Genomic DNA, 7,412 nt, shown 5'->3' on the forward strand with positions numbered 1-7,412 from the left:
ACCAAGTCGCCTTCCTGGAAGTTTCTCGGCTTGACCCAACTGTTGTATCTTTTCACAACCTTTCTCTAGTACAACTTATCTCTCATATAGACTTCTTTGATGGTCTTCTCATCCAGATCGAGTGCTTCATTAAGCATTTCATTGTTTTCTTCCTCTACAAAGTTTATGTTTTGTAGAAATGGTTCTCTAGCTTCTACCGGTATCATGGCATCTGGCCCATATGAGAGACGAAAAGAGGTCTCACTTGTTGTTGATTGCGACGAGCAATGATGAGCCTAAAAGATAGCGGGGAGCTCTTCGGCCCAGTTACCCTTGGTTTTTCTAACCTGTGTCTTCACTTCTTGAAGTATAACCTTGTTGGCTACTTCAGTTTGCCCATTGCTTTATGGGTGTTCCAATGAAGTTGCTCTATGTTTAATTCCCAGGTCCGCAAGGAACTCCTCAACCCCTTTGTCAATGAAATGCTTTCCATTACCAAAGATCAAAGTATTGGGAATCCCAAACGAACATATAATGTTTTTGCAAATGAAGTTTTGGACATTTTTTGCTGACATGGTTGTTATAGGTTCGACCTCGTTTGTGAAGTGATCAATACCAACTAGGAGAAACTTCACTTGTCCTTTTGTAGGGGGAAACAGTTCAAGTATGACTACTACCCTAGTGGCAAAGGGCCATGGAGTGACTATACCATGTAACTCTTAAGCTGATAGGTGGGATATGTTGCAATTTTTTTGCATTCTTCATGTATTTTGTTTAGTCATTTCTCATTGTTGACAGATAGTATCTGACTTTGAGTACTCGGGTAGTCATGGAACAAGATCCCAAGTTCATTCCATAAATCCCTCTATGCATTTTGTTTATCACATACTTTACTTGATCCCGAGTTAGGCACTTCAATAGAGGGGCTGTGAAGCCTTTTTTGTACAGGTCTCCTCCTTCTATGACATAATAACTAGCATTTCTCTTAAGTTTTCTTGTTGCTATTGGATTTTCTAGAAGTGAGTTTTTTTCTAGGAATTCCAAATCTCATTCATACACTCTCTGTCAACAGGAGTTACACTCACTACTGCCTTGTCCAAGCTTGGTTCTAAGATTGTTTCCTAGATAACTATTAAGTATTGACCTTTCTTCTTTGTATTGGCAAGCTTCGACAATAAGTTGACTCGCTCATTGTTTTCTCTTACAATGTGTCGAAGCTGAAACTTGGTGAAGGCCTATTTAAGCCATGTCGTAGAATCTTGTCATCTAAGGATCCTTAGTTTGATGGTCTCCATTTAGCTAACTAGTGACAGGTTTGGAGTCACTCCAACACTTTAAGTGTTTGGCTCCTATTTTTTTTGCTAATCTCGAGCTGACTAGGAAGACTTCGTACTTGGCTTGATTAATCATTGTTTTGAACTTGAATCTTATGGATTGCTCTAGGATAACTTCATCTTAGCTTTCTAAAATGACTACATCCCACTACCTTTTTCATTTGATGAACCATTTACATATAACTTCCACCATAACAATTCTGTTTCTGTAGTGGTTCCCAATTCAACAATGAAGTTTGCTAGACATTGAGCTCTCATTGCTCCCTTGGCTCGTACTTGATCCTAAATTCTAATAACTCAATAGACCAAGCTATCATTCGGCCTGTGAGTTTTGGTTTCTTTAGTATTGTTTGAATTAGGTGATCAGTTCAAACAACTATATGATGACTTTGGACATATGGTCTTAGTTTTCTAGTGGTAGTGACTAGAATTAAGGCTAACTTCTCAATTATTTGATATTGAGTCTCTGCATCTTTAAGGACTCGACTAACATACTAAGTAGGATTTTGACTTTTTTTTTTCTTCCTTTACTACGATTACAAAACTTATATCATGTTTTGATACTACTAAGAGTAGGATCAAATCCTTACCCGGTCGAGGCCTAGTGAGGATGGGTGGTGAGATGAAAAAATCTATGAGTTTCTGAAAATGGGCTTCACATTCCTCGTTCCACTTTTTTCCCTCATGCTTTTTCACTAGTTTGAAGAAAGGTTTAGTCGTGTTAGTTGCTCTTGGCAGGAATCTAGACAATGTTGTTAATTGGCAAATGAGTCTTCGCACTTCTTTCAAAGTGTTTAGACTTCTCATTTCAATAATGGTCACACATTTCTCTGGGTTAGGCTCAATCCCTCTGCGGGTAAGCATGAAGCCAAGGAATTTTCCTCCTTGTACTCCGAATATGGATTTTTCCAGGTTTAGCCTCATGTTTTACTTTTTATTTATGCAAAGATTTCTGCTAAGTCTTTTACTTGAGAGGTGGTGTTTGTGCTTTTGACAACCATGTCGTCTACATGGACTTCTAAATTCTTTCTGAGTTGGTTCATGAATATCTTGTCCATCAGCCTTTGGCAGGTTGCTCTAGCATTCTGTAGATTGAATGGATGACTGAATAGCAATAATTAGTCATATCAGGCATAAACGCGGTTTTCTCCTTATCCTGCTTAAACATCAAGATTTAATTATACCTGGAATATGCATTTAAGAAACTTAGATAGGAAATCCAGATGCTCCATCAACTAGGCAATCTATACTCAGAAGGGGATATGAGTCTTTAGGGCAAGCTCTGTTTAGGCCTGTTTAGTCAATGCACATTCTCCACTTCCCATTAGACTTATTTACCATTAACATGTTAGTTAACTATGTGGTGTATTGTACTTCTTTAGTGAATCCTAAACTTAGGAGTTTCTTTGCTTCTTCATCCTCAACTTTTCCCTTTTCAGGGCCAAGTTTCCTCTTTCTTTGTGCGACTGGTCTAGCCTCTGGCAGATGGCTAGTCTATAATAGTTAAACTCAGGGTTAATTCCCCACATGTTTGATGTTGATCATGCAAAGAGGTCGACATTCTTTGTCAATACTTGGGCTATGGATTCTTCTATGTCTTTACTCATTTGGCACCTGAGTTTGGTGCATTGAAACGACTCTTTGCCGAGTTGGAAGGACTTCACTTCTTTAGTGGGTTCCACTCTTGGCTTTGTTCTCTTAGATTTAGTTCGGCTTCTCCCAAATTGTTGTTAAGAGAGTTGCTTGCTACCAGTTGTACTTTGGGCTCTGCCACATTCTTCCCTTTAGAAATCATGAGGTTTGCAACATAATATTCTCTTGCGGTCATTTGATTAACTTTGAAAATGATAATTTTCCCATCCTCACTCGGGAACTTCATCGCCAGATGAGGATTTGAAATAATGGTCCCTAACTCATTGAGTAAAGGATGTCCTATCAATATAATGTAAGCAGTCAAGGCATCGAATGTGCGGTATTTGATCATGATGGATTGTGACCATGTTTCATCTCCAAAAGTAGTTAGCAAATGAACATATCCTATTGTGTCTGATGTCTCTCTTGCGAAACCTATGAGTTGCTCTAGGAATGGCTTAGTCTGGCTTTCTGGTATGCCTAGTTGTTTAAAGGTCGACTAGTACAGGACATTGAACGAGCTCCCATTGTCAAGTAGAACTTTGCATACTAAGAAGTTAACAACCTCTATCTTGACCACCATGGGATCATTGTGACATTGATCTATCCCCTCAAAATCGTCATTCATGAAAGCCTCTTTTTGAGTACGACCGAGTTAACAAACTTAAGCTTGCGAACATAGCGCTTGTGCACCAAGTTTAAATTCCCCCCCCCCCCCCCCACGAATCCTCTAGCCATTGTGTTGATTACACCTTGAAGCCAAGTTTCAAGTTGGGTATTCTCACCCTAACATTGTGTTTTCGTTGCCTCATGAGTTCTGTTATGTTCTCGACTTCTATCTTGCTTTATTTCACGATCCTTATCACGTGATGGGTCTTTGATGAACTTTTGTAGATGCCCCTTTTGGATCAATTTTTCTATTTTATCCTTAAGGGTACTACAATTTTCAATGTTGTGACTAGTAACTCGATGATATCGACGGTACTTGGACCTATCAGCTCCTGGTGTAGGTCGATTCTTAGTCGACAATTGGATCAACTCGATAGTAGAAGCTTCGTACTAGGCCACGACTCTCCCTCAGTAGAGTGTAGTGGTTGAATTTGGACCAGGGTAGTCTGTTGGTTCGGGATCTTCCTTAACTATGGTCACTTTCGATCTTCACCTCCCAACCGTTGGCTTCTTTAAGGATTTTCCATGCATTTTCTCTCTAAACCTGGTCAGTTTTTCATTTGGATGAATCCAATAGGCCTTTTCTCAACTTGTCCACCGTTACAGGTAGTTTGTTGCAGCATTGGCTATATCCGAGAGAGACCAAATTTCAATGTCGTAATCATTGAAGTGAGCACGACTTGGGGGCTCAAGTTCCAAATCTGACTGAGACTAGTGAGAACCTCTTCATAAATTCGTGACGTTGCGATAAGCCTCATGAATGAGTTGATGGAGTTTTTCAGGAACCAAGTATATCGATGGAGTATTGCACCCTTCAACGTTGTGGGGAACACTCGACACATGATTGTGTCTCATTCGTGAACAAATTCATTTGTGTGACGAATGTGTCCATGTGTTCTTCTGGGTCTGAGAGTCCACTATAATGATTGATGTTCAACAACTTCCATCCAAGTGGAAGTTATTCCTCCATAATCCCGTCGGCGAAAGGATGCAATCGAGTGCCAACGTTTGATACTCTTTGGACTAGTTGCATGATAGAGGAGGTTTCTTTGCCATGTATTAGTTGCGTTTATCCTAGATGGATGGGTCTGGAGAGTTGTCGCTATCATAATCGAGTATGCGTTCTGGTCTTCTTAAATCTTCAGATACTGCTCTCTAAGAGTGGTGTTCTCCTTTTGAAGATCCTCCATCTCCTAGGCATTTCTAAGAGTGGTGCTCTCTAAGAGTGCATCTCTATTTGCGAAAAAGGTATACTTAATCTTGAAATTTAAGTAAAATGTTAAATGTATTTTGCTTAATAAATTTCATATTATTCATACTTAAAGGTGTCGCTTTTTTACGAAGATTAGTAATTGACAAAAGTCACTAGATACTTTGTATCAATAACACGTTTATAAAAAGAAAAAAAAAAACTAAATCAACTTTTTTCAAAAGAAAGTCAAAAGAGAGCATGCAAGATATCACCAAAAGGGAATCCTACCTAGGAAAACACTCCCAATAATAACAATTTTTTGGTGCATGTGTGTATGTAAAATATATTTGAATATTTATTAAAAATTAAACTAAATAATTAATACTAATATATTAAAAATTTAAAATAATAAAAATTTACTTCTATAAATTATAAAGTGTGAATTTAATATCCGTGCAAGGCAAGAGATACTAAGTTAGTTAATATAATAAGAGTAATATGATGCATTTTTACTAGAGTAAAAGAAAATTTTAACTTGAAAGGTAAACTTCACACCTCCTTGATGGAAAAGTTTTGGTGTTAAATTAGCTAATTAAAAAACATTCTGAGTAAACTTTCTTTCTCAGGAAAGCTATTTTTTAAAATGGATATCAAATATGGAAAATGAAGATTCCAGATCTAACATTCCCAGTAAATTAAATATTTCTCCCCTACCAAATATCCTCTTAGATTTAGTTTAGATCTTTATCTTTTAAATTTGATTTAACTAGTATAATTAATAATTCGTATTTTGGAGTGGTGTTAAAATAATGATTTACAAACTTTGATATTATTATATTTTAAAAAAATGTTAACACAAGTTTTAATGATAAATGTTAAGAATGCAACAAAATAAAATGTGTCCAATATTTAAAAAATATAAATAGTTAAAATGATTTTTTATTAAGAAATAGTTAAAATAGAAGCAAACCTTGGTGGAAACAATTTTTTACCAGAATTTACTTATCTTTAAACTTTAAATTAATCAGAATTCATTTTATCTAATAAATCAATCAGAGTGTTAAGAAAAAAATAAATAAATAAAAGCAAGCCTTTTTTATTTTTTACATTGTTTGCTAGAGTCAAGGTGGCTTGACCGGTTTCGGGCTGACCTGGTGATTTTATTATAAAAACTTGTGCATTGATTCTCCAAGGGATCCACGTAAACCTATGTTTTTTTCTCATGTTCTCTTTATTATCCACTTTCACCCACACACAGAATACTAAAACCATAAAAGTTCAATCTCATTCTCTCAAATTCTCTTAGGCTTAAACAGATGCACTCACAAATTAAGCAACTACATGCACAATCACCGACACATACATCAACTCCTTGAACAAGAGAAACAAAACACCATTGTACTAGCCTAAAATCTAAATATAGCAACACACGTATACTATACCTTTTAATAAATTTGTAAATGTTAAAAAAAATTAAAACAAAAAAGGATATAGACTACATTATAATTGCTACTATTTTTTACATTACCATCCCTGATGCTTCTTTCTCCTTCTCTATTTAAATAAAAATAATAAATAAGTTATTTATTTTTCTTAAAACTATATATCATCTTTTTTTGAAAATAAACTATATATCAACTAGTAGCTACTTTATTAAAGGAATTCATCTATAATCTCAAAGAGACATGTTGTTAATGGTATTGCTACTTTCATCAAGCCATTACTTAATATGATTTTGAGGAAATGTAGTTAATAGCAGGGTCGAGCTTGTGCATACTCTAGGAGTGCAGCTACCGAAAGTCCATAGCTAAAAGAGACTAGAAAATTATAATTGTGGAATAATTTTTGTTGTATATTATTTTCATAAATAAGTTAAAATTGTCTTCTTGTTTTATATTTTCTACTTACCAAAATATGGAGCTGATCAATGTCAGAGTAGACGTGGCAAAGGTGGGCTCCACAATCTCGCATGTCGAATTGTGAGTACCCTTTGTTAGGAGGACAAGAGGGGTACCTGCAAAACAAAGGACTCTGACGCTCAAGTAAGTACATGAGTTAGGTGAGAATGAAATATCAAAAGGGTGAGATAAAACCTGGTACTTATAGAGTGGAGCGGGAGCTTCGGGTCATTGTTTGTAGGGGTTATTATAGTGGTGTAACTATCCTTGCTGATAATTGTAACTTATAGATAATTCATCTCTTATAGATAATAATTAAGTGCTTGCCACTTGATAAGGGAGTTGCAACATTATCATTAATATTCAAATAATGAGGTATTTAGAGATAACCTGTTGACCTAGAAGCCCGACTGCTTAGGGTGACGTGTCCGTGCTCCTATGCCAAGACTGACATAGAGGGATGATGTGTGCATTGGAGTGCCACGTCATTTGCCACGTCCATTTTGTGAACCTTGGACAGTACATAAGCCTCCCAAGCTCTGAGCCAGCTTGTTGGCGAAAGAGGTTGTTTAGTGTCAAGGGTAGTAGCCTTGACAAGTAGGAAGTTCACGAGTTTGTCGAGTCCCCGAGCATAGATAAGTGTTGTCTAGTGTCGAGGGTGGTAACCTTGACGGGTGCGAGAGTTGCAAGTCTGTCAAGCTTGTCAAG

Source organism: Glycine max, chromosome 15 (assembly GCF_000004515.6).
Source record: "Glycine max cultivar Williams 82 chromosome 15, Glycine_max_v4.0, whole genome shotgun sequence".
Taxonomy (NCBI): Eukaryota; Viridiplantae; Streptophyta; class Magnoliopsida; order Fabales; family Fabaceae; genus Glycine; species Glycine max.